The sequence below is a fragment of the Thermobia domestica genome, chromosome 14 (genome assembly GCF_964235325.1).
Source record: "Thermobia domestica chromosome 14, izTheDome1.hap1.1, whole genome shotgun sequence".
In the NCBI taxonomy this organism is placed as follows: domain Eukaryota; kingdom Metazoa; phylum Arthropoda; class Insecta; order Zygentoma; family Lepismatidae; genus Thermobia; species Thermobia domestica.
Genome location: NC_137467.1, coordinates 10,718,805 through 10,737,190, shown reverse-complemented (window position 1 = coordinate 10,737,190; position 18,386 = coordinate 10,718,805). Strand labels below are relative to the sequence as shown.

At 40.0% G+C, this 18,386-nt stretch overlaps 1 long non-coding RNA gene and 15 other non-coding genes across 17 annotated transcripts in view; all 16 read left to right on the top strand.

The window, feature by feature from the left end:
* Positions 1 to 18,386, top strand: part of LOC145669519 (uncharacterized) — a 62,604-nt gene that overhangs the window by 19,864 nt on the left and 24,354 nt on the right. The window lies entirely within an intron of this gene.
* On the top strand, positions 11,997 to 12,069 carry TRNAK-CUU (transfer RNA lysine (anticodon CUU)). The gene has a single exon. It is a non-coding gene; the product is annotated as a tRNA-Lys (tRNA).
* Positions 12,141 to 12,213, top strand: TRNAK-CUU (transfer RNA lysine (anticodon CUU)). Its single transcript has one exon. It is a non-coding gene; the product is annotated as a tRNA-Lys (tRNA).
* On the top strand, positions 12,285 to 12,357 carry TRNAK-CUU (transfer RNA lysine (anticodon CUU)). The gene has a single exon. It is a non-coding gene; the product is annotated as a tRNA-Lys (tRNA).
* TRNAK-CUU (transfer RNA lysine (anticodon CUU)) lies at positions 12,429 to 12,501 on the top strand. Its single transcript has one exon. It is a non-coding gene; the product is annotated as a tRNA-Lys (tRNA).
* Positions 12,573 to 12,645, top strand: TRNAK-CUU (transfer RNA lysine (anticodon CUU)). Its single transcript has one exon. It is a non-coding gene; the product is annotated as a tRNA-Lys (tRNA).
* On the top strand, positions 12,717 to 12,789 carry TRNAK-CUU (transfer RNA lysine (anticodon CUU)). The gene has a single exon. It is a non-coding gene; the product is annotated as a tRNA-Lys (tRNA).
* TRNAK-CUU (transfer RNA lysine (anticodon CUU)) lies at positions 12,861 to 12,933 on the top strand. The gene has a single exon. It is a non-coding gene; the product is annotated as a tRNA-Lys (tRNA).
* On the top strand, positions 13,005 to 13,077 carry TRNAK-CUU (transfer RNA lysine (anticodon CUU)). Its single transcript has one exon. It is a non-coding gene; the product is annotated as a tRNA-Lys (tRNA).
* TRNAK-CUU (transfer RNA lysine (anticodon CUU)) lies at positions 13,149 to 13,221 on the top strand. The gene has a single exon. It is a non-coding gene; the product is annotated as a tRNA-Lys (tRNA).
* On the top strand, positions 13,293 to 13,365 carry TRNAK-CUU (transfer RNA lysine (anticodon CUU)). Its single transcript has one exon. It is a non-coding gene; the product is annotated as a tRNA-Lys (tRNA).
* Positions 13,437 to 13,509, top strand: TRNAK-CUU (transfer RNA lysine (anticodon CUU)). Its single transcript has one exon. It is a non-coding gene; the product is annotated as a tRNA-Lys (tRNA).
* On the top strand, positions 13,581 to 13,653 carry TRNAK-CUU (transfer RNA lysine (anticodon CUU)). The gene has a single exon. It is a non-coding gene; the product is annotated as a tRNA-Lys (tRNA).
* On the top strand, positions 13,725 to 13,797 carry TRNAK-CUU (transfer RNA lysine (anticodon CUU)). The gene has a single exon. It is a non-coding gene; the product is annotated as a tRNA-Lys (tRNA).
* On the top strand, positions 13,869 to 13,941 carry TRNAK-CUU (transfer RNA lysine (anticodon CUU)). Its single transcript has one exon. It is a non-coding gene; the product is annotated as a tRNA-Lys (tRNA).
* TRNAK-CUU (transfer RNA lysine (anticodon CUU)) lies at positions 14,013 to 14,085 on the top strand. Its single transcript has one exon. It is a non-coding gene; the product is annotated as a tRNA-Lys (tRNA).

The following is an 18,386-nucleotide window of genomic DNA, read 5'->3' as shown; positions in this document are numbered from 1 at the left end:
CCAGAGACGCCAGTGATCAGCTACTTAATAGAAGGTCAGCGTCTGAAGAACCACAACGACTGCTTGCGGTAAATTGTGGACTACTAACATTGGGAGATAGAAAATATCACACACGGTCACAATCTTTCGCTTAAAAACTAAAACAAAAATAAAATGGTAGAAAACTTCAGAAAGACCGAACTTATAATCCGTACAATCGACGAGTGAAGCCATACACCGTACGAGAGTGGTAAATAACCGTATTTGTACAGTAATATCCAGACAATACGTCTGGCAACACTGACTGGATAGGACAGAAGGAGATGGATAAATACAAGACAGAAGGAGATGGAAACAAAAGATGGTGAAAGGAAGATATGCTTTCTCAGATATTTTTATTTTAATGAGTTCAATGATTAGATCTTGAGACGGTTATTGTATTGACTTGCATATTGCTACATTCAGTGAATATACAGACAAATACAAGTTTTTCTCATCTCTGAATGAAGTGTTATCTTTAGTTCTCGATTTCACACTTTCGGTGGCCACGGTGATGCTCTGTAATGCCGATAGATGTTATTCAAGCAATCTGATACATGAGATTCATCATCATTGCTAGCACTAGCGTACGCAGGATTTTATTTCGGGGGTCCAAACTCAATATGAAGGTATTTTATATTAAAGTTCCTAAAATTACCCCTACTAAAACTAGGCTAAATTTACACAAAAGTCGAAATTTCGGGGGGTACGGGCCCCCAAGACCCATCCCCTGCACACGTCCCTGATTGCTAGCAAAACTCGTCATAGGTTCGTCTCCCATTGAAGAACATAATCATCTTTAACTCTCCTCGAAGTTTCTGTATTCGTGTCTCTGCCGAATATGATCAAGTTAAGCAAGTAAAAATCATGAGAAAATAAATAAATCAAAACTAAATTAAAAATAACAAATTCCCTCTTCTTAGGTCAACAATCTTTTAGTTATTTACAGAGCCGTATCTAGGGAGGCGAGAGGGGCCGCCAAATGGGCAAGAAAAAAAATAAAAAGGTGTTGGAAATGAGTAAACGACGCGTTGCCCCGAAAACGTATTGGCGTCCTATTAAATCAATAATAATCATTCGATTTGCAAAGAAATAGATTTGGTAAAAATTTTCTTGTGAGCTCCACTCACAAACCCAAACGTTTCAATAAGAGTCACAACAAATCTTTACTCTTACTTATAGAAAATTATTGTACAGGGTTATTATAAATGATTGAAGCAAATTCATAAATTGACTGTAGTTCTAATAACTGAGATATTGTAACAAAACTCAACAATAACGTGGAAAAATTTAAAAAGTTTTGTTTGTTGCACGTGTACTTCAGATTTCTCCCACGAGAGTGCAGCAGTGAGCAGCGAGGTAAGATGGCGACAGGCACCGAGAAAGCATTTCATGTTATGGCCTCCACGCACTCCTGACCTAACCCCACGCGACTTTTTTGTGTGGGGTTATGTGAAAGATTCAGTGTTCACACTTCCTCTACGAGCAAACCTGCCAGAACTGCGAGCCCGCATCAACAATGCTTTGGAACTAGTACATATTTTAAGACATTTTCACTATGCGACATCATACTTTTCCAGAGCTTGCTCTGAAGCGTTATCGAGTGAATGATAACGAGTTTTGATATATCCTTCCCGTTTCACATCCTGAGCTTCTTGTCTGTCTCTTTCTTGAGATCCTCTCGTCAGACTTATCCAGTCAAGGGCGGTCGGATCTACGGATCGAGCCAGGGGGGTTGCTCCACCTGGACAGCTATCCAAACGGGTTGTCCTACCTTTATCATCTCATTCCTTCATCTTTGATCAGCATCTCATATACCGAAGTGACGGCTTATTCTTCTTCCGGTTTGCAAGATGGCAGACCCCAATGCTTCTGGTGGACCCATACTAGATGGCCGACATGGTAATTTACCACCTGTTTTCCTTCCTCCCTCCGCTTCGGCCACGAAGGTGGTCAAACGGAAGGATACGGGTACTAGGCAACGAACCCAGTCGGGCAGTTCAACTGCTTCTACTGCATCAAACGTTTCCACGCGGTCCAGATCACCACGAAGCAAGCAGTTATATTCTGATACTGTAACGCAGCCTCGCCATCAAGCGAAAAAGCAGCATCGAGATAGACCGTCAGACTCTTCGGATATGGATGCAGCCGATGGCCACACTGATAACGCCGCCAATCATAATCAATCATCTCTCATTGACAATCATATTGCAGATAAACCCTCTCTTCACTCATTTCTCCTGCAACAATACGATACCAAGTTCAGCAACGAAAAGTTCATCACTATTCAACTTCGGAAATATTTACCTAGCATACCTGTAACAGAAGTCGTTAAAACCAGAAACGGATACATTTTCAAATCGCCAGACCCACAATTCGCCATTACAGTACGGAACAAGGCTTCATTCGAAATCTTCGGCAAACAGGCTACCATCACATCACTCAGCTCTCCTCGACGCAAGCAAGTACCCCCACCAAAACGACCTCCACTACTTTCAGTAGTGATTCGAGGAGTCGACCCGACTTACAGTGATGAGGAGATTTATGAGGAACTTCAATATGAAGGACATACCATCAGCAAAGTCATACGTATTCGAAACAATGCTGGTCCTACATACATGGTACGTGTCCTCACCTCATCTCAAGACACCATCGATAACCTCCTCACGACAGGGGCACTTATCTATAAACGAAAACATCGCGTCGAACCTTCGCGTTCTTCTCCACCTTTACCTCTCCGGTGTGAGAAATGCCAGATATACAATTCTCATCCCACTTCTCAGTGTACAAACTCTACTGTCTGCGGTTACTGCTCTGGGCCCCATCAAACTCGCATCTGCCCAAACATGACGCAACCTCCGAAATGCCCCACATGCAATGATCAACACCCTGCATATAGTTATAAATGTAAAAACAAACCTAAGGCTCAAGAATCTCATCCAGAGCTTGTTGTACCTTTACGGGCTGCAGAACAGACAGCTTCTACCAACCGCACCGTTGACGATCCTGTTACCATTAGCAAACTCCTTGAATTCATAGCTCTGACATTGCAAAATATACATCCTTTCCAACGTCAACATATTCTTCAACATATCATTGCTTCCGCCAAATCTACCTTTCATGTGTCATTATATGCTACATACTCCAACAACTATGTCCACTTCCACACCACCAAACTTGAAACAGCAGTATAAATTCTATCAACTATGGATATAGTTTTCTTATTTCTCAATATTCGTTCTCTTCTTAAAAACAAAGCACTCTTTGAGACTCTCTTGCTGGAAGAAAACGTTACAGCATTTCTGTTAAACGAAACCTTTCTCAAGCCCACAAACTCCTGCACTATCCCTGGATACACCTTATTACGTCATGATAGTCGCATCCCTGCGCTCAGAGCCAATGGAGGTGCTGCGATAGGTCTTCGTCATTCAATTCCATTTCGCTCACACCAGTGTCCTCTATTACATATCCCAGAACATATCATCACTACCTTATATTTCAAAAATATCGCTCTTACCCTCGCAACAATCTACATCCGCCCCGGCCTTCCCATTCCTCACGACTTTTTTTCACACATCTCTCAATCATATAAACACTTCATTATACTCGCCGACATTAACCTTCATAGTCGTTCTCAAGCAGAGCGAGATGACTTTACGGACTTCATTACAGTCCATATCAGCGGTACTCTACTTGCACTACCGTCCCCAACTCGTCCCATCAGTAATACTTCACCCGATATAGCATTGGTTTCCAATACTATCATCAGCCGTTGTACAGTAACCGTTCTGGACTTAATGGGGAGCGACCATGCGCCCATCAAGCTCACTTATCACTCCGGTCTTACTTCTCCTGCATCATCCTTCACCACGTCTATCACCACGTTATGATAAAGCTGATTGGCCATCTTATCGCTCCTATATATCAAACGCACTGGCAGATTACGAATCCCCAACTACACAAGACGAACTAACGCACCAGGTCGATACTATCACCACTACAATTCAACAGGCTTCTTCTCTATATATTCCACAGTCTGAATCCATCCCGTACCGGCCGAAACTCCCACCACAATATCTAGTTCTTGTCCGTCGCTCACGCCAGTCATATCGGGAATTCCTGCGCACCCGGAATCCTGAAGCACTCCGCCTTCATCGTCAACTCCAAAGAACAGTTCAAAACTACATTTCGGCTTATAAATTACGCCAGTGGGTGAAAACCTGCAATCATCTTTCCGACACAGCTCATCCTACCCTATACTGGAAGCGCTTCAATGCACTCTGTGGAAAACACACCAGGACTCCATACCCTCTCCTACTACATGATGCGCCACTTCATTCAGACACAGATAAAGCAAACGCCTTTGCTGACTATCTGCAGGGAATATTCACCCCATCCGAGTCGGACAACACAGGCATACCTCATCCAGTCGAACACGTGAATCTTAACTCTAGATCTTTGCAACCGAACACCACCCATGTCCTTCCCGACCATTTTCTCACTAGTCCTATCACAGTTTCCGAAATCTCATCTGTCATCCAGCGAAAAAGAAACACTGCACCTGGCTTCGATTTTATCACTTACAGACACATTAAAGAAAGTCCTATAGCACTACTTACACTTTTAGCCTTTATTTATACGTTTATCCTCCGAACGGGATACTATCCTACCGACTGGAAAGTGTCTAAAACACTCATGTTCCCCAAACCTAATAAGCCTCCATCGAATGTCTCGTCCTATCGCCCCATACAATTAACGTCTACATTCAGCAAAATATTCGAACGAATACTTGTGAAACGCCTCCATCCTTATTTACTCGACCGCCAACTACTCCCAACACACCAAGCCGGTTTTCGTCCATCATTTTCTATCAACGATCAACTACTCCGCCTCACAACTCTCATCACCAATCATTACAACTCCATTCAACCTTCCGTTCTTCTCCTCTTTGATCTTGAAAAAGCATTTGACAAGGTTTGGCATCTAGCACTCATATACAAGCTCATCAAATTTAAGTTTCCGATAACCTATGTTCGCATTATTTATCACTTCCTCGCATGTCGCATTTCATATATTGCCATTAATGAGCAGCTTTCACACCCTATTTTTCTAATGTGTGGGGTACCTCAAGGTTCTGCTCTTTCACCTCTCTTATACATCCTGTTTGTTGCTGATCTTCCGCACCTGCCTCCCAACGTTCACCTCTTCCAGTATGCTGATGACACTGCTTTCCTTGCCCTAGGCAAAACCATCCAAGCCGTAAACACTTCATTACAAGCAGCTATAAATAGTTTCACCCACTGGTGTTCTAAATGGAAGCTGAAAATAAATGCCTCTAAAACTCAAGCAATTGCTTTTGTTCCACCTCGGAAACGTACCAAAGTTCATCGCAATCCATCCCTTCTATCGCTCACTGTCCATGATACACCCATCACTCCAACACGCACTGTAACGTACTTAGGCATTATCTTCAATCAACACCTCACCTGGAAACCACACCTTCAAAGTGTCAAAACTAAAGCCTACAACCGCTTGAACTTGCTCAAACGCTTAACCGGTACTACCTGGGGTCTTAAAGCCAACGTTGTATTAAACACATACAAAGTCTTCCTCAGGCCAGTTCTTACCTATGGCTTTCCGGCTTGGATTTCCGCTTCATCCTCCTATTATGAAAGACTAGCCATTTTTGAAAGACATGCCTTTCGCATTGCCTTTCGCATCTCTCTGCCAAGTCCGACTCGTGATCTCTATTCCCTGATCACATTTCCTACCATCCGCTATCACCTTGAAGCACTCCGTTTAAAGTTTATCACTCAGCGTTACACACACCATCAACCCCTCCTCTTGGAAACAATGCATCATCTTGCACTTCACTCCTCTCCCGCACGATACCATTATACTCCACTTCACCTTCTGTTTACATTATACTGCTACACTGTACCACCAGACCACATCGACCGCCAACTCCTCGAAGAATATCGCCTGCATGTTCATCTCCCTCATATTTTTCCATCATTTTGTGCACAGTGATTCCATCATTACTAACAGGGCTCACCACGTCTTCATTAGCCTAGAGCAGCCCCTAGGCGGAAGATAACCGCATTTGTCCTTCTAACAGTCCTCATAATGTGTTGTGGCGTCAAGTGCACCTCACTTCATCTCTCATCTCCATCAGTGCTTTAAATTTCAAATTGTGCGTTAGTTTATATTCCAATTTGGTTAGTTTTCTTTATTGATTATTGTTATGAGTCCACTTATTCACTATATTTTCTGTTATATACTCTTAAATTCCACAGTTTCTTTCTTTTTTGTCATGTTTGTTTTGCTTTTTAGATTTACTATATTACATTTCGTTATGTTAACATTTATATAAACATATGAAGTTCCTTCTACCTTGATGTATGTTTATGATCGAAAAGATCATAAAGACCTCAAAATAAAAGATGATTAAATAAAGAAATTACTAAAACAGCCCATAGCCCATCAACTAATTCCTCACTTCTACTATACCTTTCACTACCCTTCCCTAAAAGAGGGTGTAGCCCTCTGAAAGGTAGCTAGCCGATGGCTAGCTTATAAAAAAAAAATAAAAAAAAATATGCGACATTAGAACTTAAGAACAGCTTGCATCATGATATGAGGTATCTAATTAATGATCTTCGTAAGGCCACGTTACACGCTAACATTTTGTGTCACACATTCAAGTCGCATCGCCTAGAAGGAACATGTGAACAGTAAATTGTCACACTTAGTACCACACTTTCCGTAATATATTTTGTAAGGTATAAGTGACTCTGTCCTTAATATATCGTTTAATCTTTAATGGTTAATGACTTAATCATTTAATGCTTACTGTCGTATTAAAACCTTAGTACTTCGAAGTTCCATATTTTTATCTATGAAGTTAAGTAGTTTTTGTAAGAAATCCAACCAGAATGAAATTCAGAATATCTAAAATGAAATAATGAAACATTAACATAGTAGAAACAGAAACTAGAGCAACTTAAAAATAATCTATTAGGTAATGAAATATTAGCATACAATTCTCACAAAATCTTAATCTAAAGATGACCGACGATATAAAGTAGCAGAACTAATCACGATGAGCCAAAATAAATGCTTAAAGAGAAGTGATTATTAGAACAATGATTCGTAAATTATTCAAATTCAAAAGTTTTATTTACAAAATAAAAATTTCGAAATAACATAAAATACAAAACTGATTTTTTTCCTACATAGTCTATCTATTGTTCTTTCATACTTTGTAGTCTAATCAAGATAAGAACTGACCTTGAACAAATTGCAACCGAAATGAAACATGCGCCAAAATGATGCTGAGCACATTCCAAATAAACCCGAAAAAGTCCTCAAGGATATTCCGTCTGAAAGGTCGTTAAATCCAATATGGCCGCCGTTGGTGGTCATTTACAGCAAACATAATAACAAGCAGAGTAATTATGTGACTTTGTAACAAAATTACCGGCGCAGCACCCCTTATAAAAGTTGTTCACCATTATGTGTCCTTCCGAATGAAACAGTGAACATGCCTCTGATATACTTTATTCATTATCTACACGCAGTAGCTCTTTATGCTTCTTGTAAGTGTAGATATAACTTTGTTTGTGGTTGTTGTTTTCAAATGGCTGAATGATTGAATACTGTACTGTAACTGATGATTTTAATTTTATAATGGAAGTTTTTAATTTTCGTTCTCTTGTTGTTGTGTCTTACAGGCAGTAGGAAACATTGAATAGGATACTGCTCACTCGTCATGGAGAGTTGCATTATGTCTAAGAATGTGTTCACAGAAGATAAAAGAGCCACATGTTTATCTCAGAAGGATGCCAAGAAATTCAGAAAGCGAGTGGATTTTATGCTGCTGCACTGATAGCCAAACATGGAGAAAAAGGTACATCAAGAATGTGGTAGGAAGTATGTGAATCCGAGTCCAATCAAGAAGGATACGCAATCAAGAATACCGTCCGATGAAGAGACATCTGCGAGTATTCTACTTTCAAATTCGCCTGCATTTCATTTTGCTCTTAACTGTTTGTTTTGTAGTGAGCCTGATAGATATGACGGTAAGTGGAAAGATTACTGTCTAATTCCAGTAAAATATAATACTTTCCAAGAAACAATATATAAATTATGTGAAGAATGCAATGATGATTAGGCTATGACTGTAAAAAAGCTCGTATTGAATATGCTAGAGATTTGTTTGGGAAAGACACAGTGTACCAGACTATTTGCAGTGTAAATTTTAGAACACGAAAATGGATTCCAGGAAAAATGAGGAAGCGGATATCATCAGATGAATATGAACCGAAGAAAAAATGCAGGCTCATGCAGACTGAAAGAGAGGATGCTTTCTTGTGAGTAGTAGAATATTTGGAGATGAACGACGATGAGCAGGTTACCATATGTGATTTAGTAAAGGTTATGGAGCAGGAGTTGTGCTATTCAGAAGAGCAACCGTACTCTGTTAGACACTTGAAAGCTAAACTATATAAGTTATTTGGGGAAAGAATCACTATATATATATATATATAAGGTAAAGTAGATATTGTTACTTTGAAAGAGACATCTGCTAGACCCTGTGGAGGAGCAGTTGAGATTAGTGAAAACTGCAGCAAAGGTAATAAAAAGTGAGATAAAGTCCATGGAAACATTAGAAGAGTACTACCCTTCCTCTGACGGGTACAATCTTGAGACTGCTCTACAGGTGCATACACTGAAACCAGAATCGCTTCCTTGGGTCAATGTATAATCCAGTCAGCTCGACCAAAAGTGATGCAAGCTCCATTACAGGTTGGTTTGGACGTCCAGATGCACCAACATTTTGGTTCCCGCTTTCTATTATATACCGTGCAGGAACACGGTCATTGCATTTCATATTCTGAAGTGCAATATCTTTACCTAAAAGTCTTTAAGGATTATAGCAGTTGTCAGTGTATTTATTGAATTCAGGAAGCCTTGTTGTTTGTCATGAAGTTTTTCACAAATAAATTCAGACCAGCACCTCTGTCCGCTGTCCTTATTGCGGAGCAGCACCTTTTTGGTGGAGACAAGAAAGCTGACAGCACGTCTTTGGGGAAGAGATTCCAAGCCAGAATGAGATGGGTCATCTTCATTACTTGTAGCATTATCGTTATTGAGTAATCTTTCTTCTAGTCCATCAGGTTACGGTCCTTGTTTCATTAAAGTAAGACACACTGTAGGGCAGTTTTCTTCACAAGCCCTATGTCTTTCATGGTTACCATTGATTTTTTACATTCTTTCTGAAGTGTTTCAAAATGTCTCAATAAGCCATCAGAAGATGTCTCAATAAGCCATCAGCCAGAGACAAATGAGATATTGTTATTCACCATCTATCCAAAGACACAGGAATCCTCTGGCAATAGTCTTTTCTACTTTTGTTGCTTCTGCATTTTTAGTAATTGATGTCCAGCTTTTGCATACATGGTAAGTTGTTCCAAATAGCCTGACTCAATTTTATCAAGTGTTCGACAAAACGCACCTCGGTATAAGCAAGAAAACGCACAATTGAATCATATGTTTGCTTGCCAGTTTTCTCAAGCTCTTCGAAACGAAGAGCAGATCCTCGATAATAAGTAGCAACTGACTTCATATTACTCTTCCAAATTTTTATTTCTGAAATTGTCGATTCCAAATCAGAACTAAATCCGTTCGGTGGGCAAATGCACTATACACAAAGAATATTCTTATTGAGATATTCTTTCATCCGAACCCATAATCCACATTTTTCGCATGTATTAGCCTTTTCACCATCAATAGTCAAGCCTGTATGTTTTTTCTTTTGCTATATTCTCAATGTTTAAGTATTGCAAACACAGCTTATCTGAATGTAGAACTCTAGAAGTTCTTCTTCTGCACCCCGTGTATCGTCTTTACTTTCTCCTAGGAATACTGCGGTTAATTCTAAATTTTCGTATAAAAATCGAGCCGTGATAAACTTATCAACTTCGCACTTGTCTACAGAACCATCAATTTGCATTAAAAAAATATCAGCCTTTTTCAACTTATCTGAAACTTTTTCCATCTCAAGACTGCCAACAATACCTAACATTTCTCGATACATTTCCGAGTTTCTGTATTTTAACGCTGAAACGGGTGGGTTAAATTCTAGAAATTCTGTAGTTAACCTATTGTTTTTGAAAACTGCAACTAGTACGTTGGCATGCATGTGAGCTAAAGACAGACAAGACCAGGAATGAGCAGACAGACTTAACTGGCGACTGATATTGTAAACATCAATTGCCATTTCGATTATCAATTTTACCTGTTCAGCATTATGAGATGCCAGCGTTTTTATCCAAGGATGTTGATCAGAATGTTCCATTCATATTTCTTGGTTTTTATCAATGTTTTCATCATCAATATAAGCCTCTGTTGTCAAATGACCAATACGTACACTCATATCCAAAATGATTGTCGCATACCTACAACTGTCTTCTTGTAAGAATATAATTTTATAATGATTTTCTAGAGTACGGTAATTTTAATACTGATACTATGTGTATAATAGGGAAGTGCATATTTGTGGTAAATTTCATAGAAAAAGAATTATAAGTACGAAAATTAGAATGAGTAAAACAAAATGTTGCTAAATGGACAGGAAAGTTTTATTTTCGTTTTATTGTTCTTACTTACTGTTCTTTTGACATAAAATTTGCCACAGACATGTCTTTGCCGATTATACACAAACTAACATTATAAGAAATATCGGGAGAACTCGTTATCAAATTGCATGCAACAATAATTTTGGACGTGAGTGTACAGTTCTTTCTGACCGTCGCATTTTATTCCATCAGCAACAGGTACGCTGCCATTTAAAAAAAAAGAATTTTCGCGCTTCTTGAATATGCCTGAAATACGTTTTGCATCTAATACCACTGCGTTTATCAACTATAACTTTTTCAAAACAGGGATACGTTTGAAATGAAATGAAATGAAATTTTGAGTTTTACGTCCCACGTTTATGCCGGTTAGGCTAAAGGAGACGGTGATAATGAGTAATGAATGAAATGGTGGAATGAAGAAAGCGGGAGGAAACGGGAGAACCCCGAGAAAACCCACGCACACGGTGTTTGTCCACCACAAAGTTCACTTGGCGGGAGCAGGGTTTGAACCCGAGACCCCTAGCACCAGAGATGAACGCTCTACCACTGAGCCACCGCGGCCCAGGGATACGTTTGAAGTAACAAAGAAATATCCAACTGAGATCCTTTATACCATTGAAAATTTTTCACCTGTGAACCTGAACGTTGGGAGGAATCGGCAACTGCTTTGCAATGGAAACAGTAGCTTCTTTCTTGTACTTTGGCGGTTCACTCGACGACGCTACGCGACATGGCTGCTCACTGAGCAACACTAGATCGCCACTAGGCGACACTTTTGTCTCCTAGTTATACATTATTTTATGCGCTATTTTGCACTCATTGTTAGGGACAAGCTACGCCGAGTGTGGGAAGAACTTGATTTTCGACTTGCTGTCTGTAGAATCACTAAGGGGCACATACCGGACATTTGTGATTGTTAACAAAAACCTTTTGAGTTTTTCTATGTGTGTGAAAAAACTGATCGCAATATATACAGTAATACAGTCATTATACAAATTTCACTTGGCGCGTGCGAGCTGGGATCGAACCAAGCGGCCCATGCACTAGAAGTGAACGCTCTACCACTGAGCCACCGCGGCCCCCTGTCTGAAGTAAGTGTTCAACGTTTTGATGCTGATAAGTTTGCTTAGTTACTCACGTTTTCTATCGCAAAGAACACTCCTACTGAATTTTCGTTACAGTTCACAAAATAGCATTTCGCTAGTACAAAATACCGCTATACATTCATTTCTTGTAGTGTATTTAATGTGATTAAGCCTGACCTGGGCGTTTCCTTTATTCACTCTTCCTTCTGTGAAAGACACTATCTCAATAGAAAGTCTTACTACAGAGTCTTAAGCCCGGCTAGCTCAGTCGGTAGAGCATGAGACTCTTAATCTCAGCGTCGTGGGTTCGAGCCCCACGCTGGGCGTTTCCGTTTTATTCCTTCTTCCTTATGTAAAAGACACTATCTCAATAGAAAGTCTTACTACAGATTCTTAAGCCCGGCTAGCTCAGTCGGTAGAGCATGAGACTCTTAATCTCAGGGTCGTGGGTTCGAGCCCCACGCTGGGCGTTTCCGTTTTATTCCTTCTTCCTTATGTAAAAGACACTATCTCAATAGAAAGTCTTACTACAGATTCTTAAGCCCGGCTAGCTCAGTCGGTAGAGCATGAGACTCTTAATCTCAGGGTCGTGGGTTCGAGCCCCACGCTGGGCGTTTCCGTTTTATTCCTTCTTCCTTATGTAAAAGACACTATCTCAATAGAAAGTCTTACTACAGATTCTTAAGCCCGGCTAGCTCAGTCGGTAGAGCATGAGACTCTTAATCTCAGGGTCGTGGGTTCGAGCCCCACGCTGGGCGTTTCCGTTTTATTCCTTCTTCCTTATGTAAAAGACACTATCTCAATAGAAAGTCTTACTACAGATTCTTAAGCCCGGCTAGCTCAGTCGGTAGAGCATGAGACTCTTAATCTCAGGGTCGTGGGTTCGAGCCCCACGCTGGGCGTTTCCGTTTTATTCCTTCTTCCTTATGTAAAAGACACTATCTCAATAGAAAGTCTTACTACAGATTCTTAAGCCCGGCTAGCTCAGTCGGTAGAGCATGAGACTCTTAATCTCAGGGTCGTGGGTTCGAGCCCCACGCTGGGCGTTTCCGTTTTATTCCTTCTTCCTTATGTAAAAGACACTATCTCAATAGAAAGTCTTACTACAGATTCTTAAGCCCGGCTAGCTCAGTCGGTAGAGCATGAGACTCTTAATCTCAGGGTCGTGGGTTCGAGCCCCACGCTGGGCGTTTCCGTTTTATTCCTTCTTCCTTATGTAAAAGACACTATCTCAATAGAAAGTCTTACTACAGATTCTTAAGCCCGGCTAGCTCAGTCGGTAGAGCATGAGACTCTTAATCTCAGGGTCGTGGGTTCGAGCCCCACGCTGGGCGTTTCCGTTTTATTCCTTCTTCCTTATGTAAAAGACACTATCTCAATAGAAAGTCTTACTACAGATTCTTAAGCCCGGCTAGCTCAGTCGGTAGAGCATGAGACTCTTAATCTCAGGGTCGTGGGTTCGAGCCCCACGCTGGGCGTTTCCGTTTTATTCCTTCTTCCTTATGTAAAAGACACTATCTCAATAGAAAGTCTTACTACAGATTCTTAAGCCCGGCTAGCTCAGTCGGTAGAGCATGAGACTCTTAATCTCAGGGTCGTGGGTTCGAGCCCCACGCTGGGCGTTTCCGTTTTATTCCTTCTTCCTTATGTAAAAGACACTATCTCAATAGAAAGTCTTACTACAGATTCTTAAGCCCGGCTAGCTCAGTCGGTAGAGCATGAGACTCTTAATCTCAGGGTCGTGGGTTCGAGCCCCACGCTGGGCGTTTCCTTTTTATTCCTTCTTCCTTATGTAAAAGACACTATCTCAATAGAAAGTCTTACTACAGATTCTTAAGCCCGGCTAGCTCAGTCGGTAGAGCATGAGACTCTTAATCTCAGGGTCGTGGGTTCGAGCCCCACGCTGGGCGTTCCCGTTTTATTCCTTCTTCCTTATGTAAAAGACACTATCTCAATAGAAAGTCTTACTACAGATTCTTAAGCCCGGCTAGCTTAGTCGGTAGAGCATGAGACTCTTAATCTCAGGGTCGTGGGTTCGAACAACACGCTGGGCGTTTCTGTTTTATTCCTTCTTCCTTATGTAAAAGACACTATCTCAATAGAAAGTCTTAATACACAATCTTAAGCCCGGCTAGCTTAGTCGGTAGAGCATGAGACTCTTAATCTCAGGGTCGTGGGTTCGAGCCCCACGCTGGGCGTTTCTGTTTTATTCCTTCTTCCTTATGTAAAAGACACTATCTCAATAGAAAGTCTTACTACAGATTCTTAAGCCCGGCTAGCTCAGTCGGTAGAGCATGAGGCTCTTAATCTCAGAGTCGTGGGTTCGAGCCCCACGCTGCGCGTTTCTTTTGCATTTCTTCCTTTATGAGACTATTCCAATAGAAAATATTGATGGAGAGTAGTAAGCTCGATTGGTAGATGATGAGAATCTAAATCTGAAGCTCAGGCTCGTGGGTTTGAGTCTTACGCTGTCCGTTGCATTTTCATGTTTTTTTTTTCTTTATCCAACGTATGACATCAAATTTATCCGTCATATGTTGGATATATGACGGGTAAATTAAAAGAACGAATTGAATTTTTTGTAGCGATGTGCTTTTAGTAACTCTTCTCGGGCTATCAGTTGTCGAGATACTAAAAACGGATAAATCTGCGGATTACCGTAATTTATCCAACAGTTTATATTGGCCAACCAGCAATTTGCCGTCATTTCTTCATGGTTAATGTTGGCCTACCAACAATTTATTATCATTTATCAACGGTTTATGTTATTCAACCAACAATTTGCCGTCATTTATCCAACAGTTTATATTGCCCAACCCACAATTCACCGACATTTATCCAACAGTTCATGTTAGCCTACTAACAGTTTGCCGTTATTTACTCAACACATTATGTTGGCCAACAAACAATTTGCCGTCATTTATCCAGCTATTTCAACATCTAACGCCAAAATCGCAAGCAAGTTGACTTCTTTCGTAAGGATTACAATGGCAATTGAGTTGGTAAATATATTTAGCGTCAATGTGCATAATTGTGTAACGCAGTGGTTCCCAATCAATGACTTGCGACACACTAGTGTGTCACGTAGTCCGATAGAGAGTGTCACGAGATTTTAGAATTTAAAAATCGTGAAACTTTTAATAATTAGTTAAAATTAATTTTTGGGACAGACTGTATCAAACCAGTCAAAGCCACCAATGAAAGTAATTATTCTCAGTACTACCTAGAACCGTCAGATTATTGAATATTACTGTCTTAGACTAATATAACTTAGATTGTTACTAATAAAAAATTAAGTGTTTCCCGGTGTCGTGTTCACTCATCAAAGTGTATCGCCAGTCAAAAGAGGTTGGTAACCACTCAGTGGCGGATCCAGAATATGATCAAGGGAGGGGCTAAACCATAGTTTGCCGCTTTATCTAGTGTAAAGCAGGATTGAAGTCTAATTTATCCACTGTATACCTGAGCGAATTCTGTCGAGGAATCTGAAGCTTAAAGTATACAAAACGATAATCATGCCTGTTGTTCTGTATGGTTGCGAAACATGGTCGCTTACTCTGAGGGAAGAGCATAGACTGAAAATATTTGAGAACAAAATCCTGAGACGAATATTCGGACCCAAGAGGAACGGGAATGGGGAATGGCGGAAGCTTCATAACGAGGAACTACATAGTTTATACGGTTTACCCAACATTGTTAGGGTCGTCAAGTCTAGGAGGCTTAGGTGGGCGGGTCATGTAGCTAGAATAGAAGAAAGTAGAAACGCTTTCAAAGTCTTGACTGGAAGACCAATCGGAAAACGACCATTAGGAAGACCTAGGCACAGATGGGAGGACAATATTAAGATGGATCTCGCAGAGATTGGAATACAAAGTATCAACTGGATGCAGGTAGCTAAGGATAGAAGTCAGTGGAGAGCTTTTGCGAACGCGGCATTGAACCTCCGGGTTACATAGACCATAGAGTTAGTTATACCTGAGCGTCAAGGGTTGGGGGGCTATAACCCTTATAGCCTCCCTTGGATCCGCCACTGTAACCACTGGTTTAACGTACCGTTTCCCATTGTTTATCCTACTGTGCTCTAAGTATGGTATGTCCCACAGACCATACTTTGCGCTCACCCTGTTGCACTGAATAAATGGGGATGATTAACAATTTTGGTTGGTTGTTATACTTTGTTCAGAGTAAGAATTGAGAAAAAGCTTGAAATTGTAGTTATGTAGTACCAATTGATTGGATTGGAACTTAGCATCCTTTTCTGCACCGAGGCTATGTAAGGCGTAGAACTACAGCTTAACGTGGATTTCGAACCACATGAACTCTCCGGGAATCGAACCTGGGTCTTCGGTGCCGAAGTCAAGTAAGCTAACAAAATGGCAACGAGGGAGTTCCATAGTATACATTTGGGTCTTTGAACTTAACGAACTACGATTGTATTCTGTATAGTGTACAAAGAAACCATCCCACCATTTGCCTAGTAAAGTGGAAAAAATATGAAAAATCAGTCTGTAAGTCTGTTGCAAATTCGGACGTTCTAATTAATAAAGCGAAAATGTGAATCGTACAGGGACAATGATACAACAACGATGTTCGGATTCAGCGGCGATAGACTTCTGCTTTGTTAAGACAAAGACTTAATACTAGCGAACCAGTTTCTTATTGGTGGGAAGGTTGACGCTTGTCACTACAAATACTTCACCTTCCAAGACAATTAACGTCTTTTGTTCGTCGAGACAATATGTCCACAAGGTTGTCTGCTTCTGTCAATAGATTACAAGGTCAAGCAAGAAAAAAAAAAAAGGCATGTTGCAACAATTAGGGAGCCACTTAATGCACTTTTTACATTGCATTTCCCAACTCATCAGCCTCTTCAATCAATCTTCCTTTACGTTGTATTAAAATCATCTTGATATTTTCTATTTAACGTCAGGAACGTAAATGGACTAGGAAAATGTGACGTCACATTCCTTCCGTTACCATGGTAATAGTTTATTTTTATTCAGCACGCACTAAGATGACAAAATGTAAGATACAATGAAAATAATATATTATTTTCCGGTTTGTAAGCATGATACCGAGAGAGAGATACTTTTAAGCTTTTAAATGTTTAAATAATGGGAGTATATAGAAATGAATATGAATTATGAATTATTATATAAAACATTCCAATCGCTCTTCGTGACCAGGGTAATGTATGTGTTTTCTGTTCATGTGGTCTCGCGTACGATACCCGGTGGAAGTACTTGCTTCTAGTGTCGCCCACGAGACCAGAAATATGATTCTATTGTCTCTTCTCGTAAATTTGGCAAATTACTCGTCTCGAATCTAAAAAAAAAAAAAAAAAAAAATGTCGTTTCGTTTCGACCTAGAGAAAGATTTTCTCGTGTCGATTGTAAATTTATGATGAAAATTTGTGTTCTGCTTTTATTCTCAAATTTCATCTAAAAGTCATCAGAATCCTTCCGTGTCACGAAAGAATCACAATGTGATAAACCATACATGCAGTATATTGTGTAAGGACTCCCATATCTTTAGATATTGATAAATGATCTTCGTTGAGCTCGTACAGTCAGTGACAAAAGTTTTTTTTTTCCGTTTGATGAAATTTCTTTTATAAATAACTTCAGAATGGAAGGATAATTTGTGTACTGTTTTCAGTAAATTAAAAAGAATATAATTTTCTGTACGTACCAACCATACCACCGATGTACGTTCCAGACATACCAGCGTTATTCCAAAAATAAATTCTACAAAAAGGATTACCATCTTTCCCGTGCAGATGTGCTCGCTTTATCTTTCACTAATGTAATAGATTATTATTTAAAGAAAATAAAAACAGGTACAACGAGATTGCATTTGTAGTGTTTAGGCCTTTCTGAGTGCGAGTACACTTTCACTTGCATTTGTAGTGTTTAGGCATTTCTGAGTGCGAGTACAATTTCATTTGCATTTGTAGTGTTTAGGCCTTTCTGAGTGCGAGTACACTTTCACTCCCCTTCGTTGTACATGACGGGCTAGAATGGCTTTTCTTTCTGGAGAAAGAGGGGTGGCAAATGATGCTATTGTACGAGGCGGCAAATTGCCTAGGGCCGACCCTGGAGAGAGACAACGAACACTACATAATGGTGAAGCGAAAATAACCTTTTCTTTTGCACAACAACTATGTATTTCATTCGAAAATATCACTAGCGTCTCTAGCATGTAAACTTTGGAGGAGACATCAAAGAAAGTGATTTAAATAATAGTACCTAGCCCAACTTGTTTATTTATCTGCGATTCCATTTGTTACCTTTTTGCTTACCTTCACGGACTCTTGAGACATATTAAGAACTGTTATAATCGTTTCATAGCCTGAATATTATATTCCAAATAAATATAATTATTGTTATTTATATGTAATTCTGTCGTTAGCAAATAAATTAAATAGAATATTAAACATTTTGTACTTCAAAATATTGGGGGGACGCGTCCCCCTCGTTCCCCGCCAGAGACTCCCATGGAAAATATCCTTTATATTCTATTAGATAAATCGGAAATGTGTTTCGGCTCTCATACCATCAAAAGATTGCGGACATTTTCTTGAGAACCGATCGTCTTTTTCTTTTCTTTTTCGTCTACTTGTAAAGATACAATTACAAAAAAA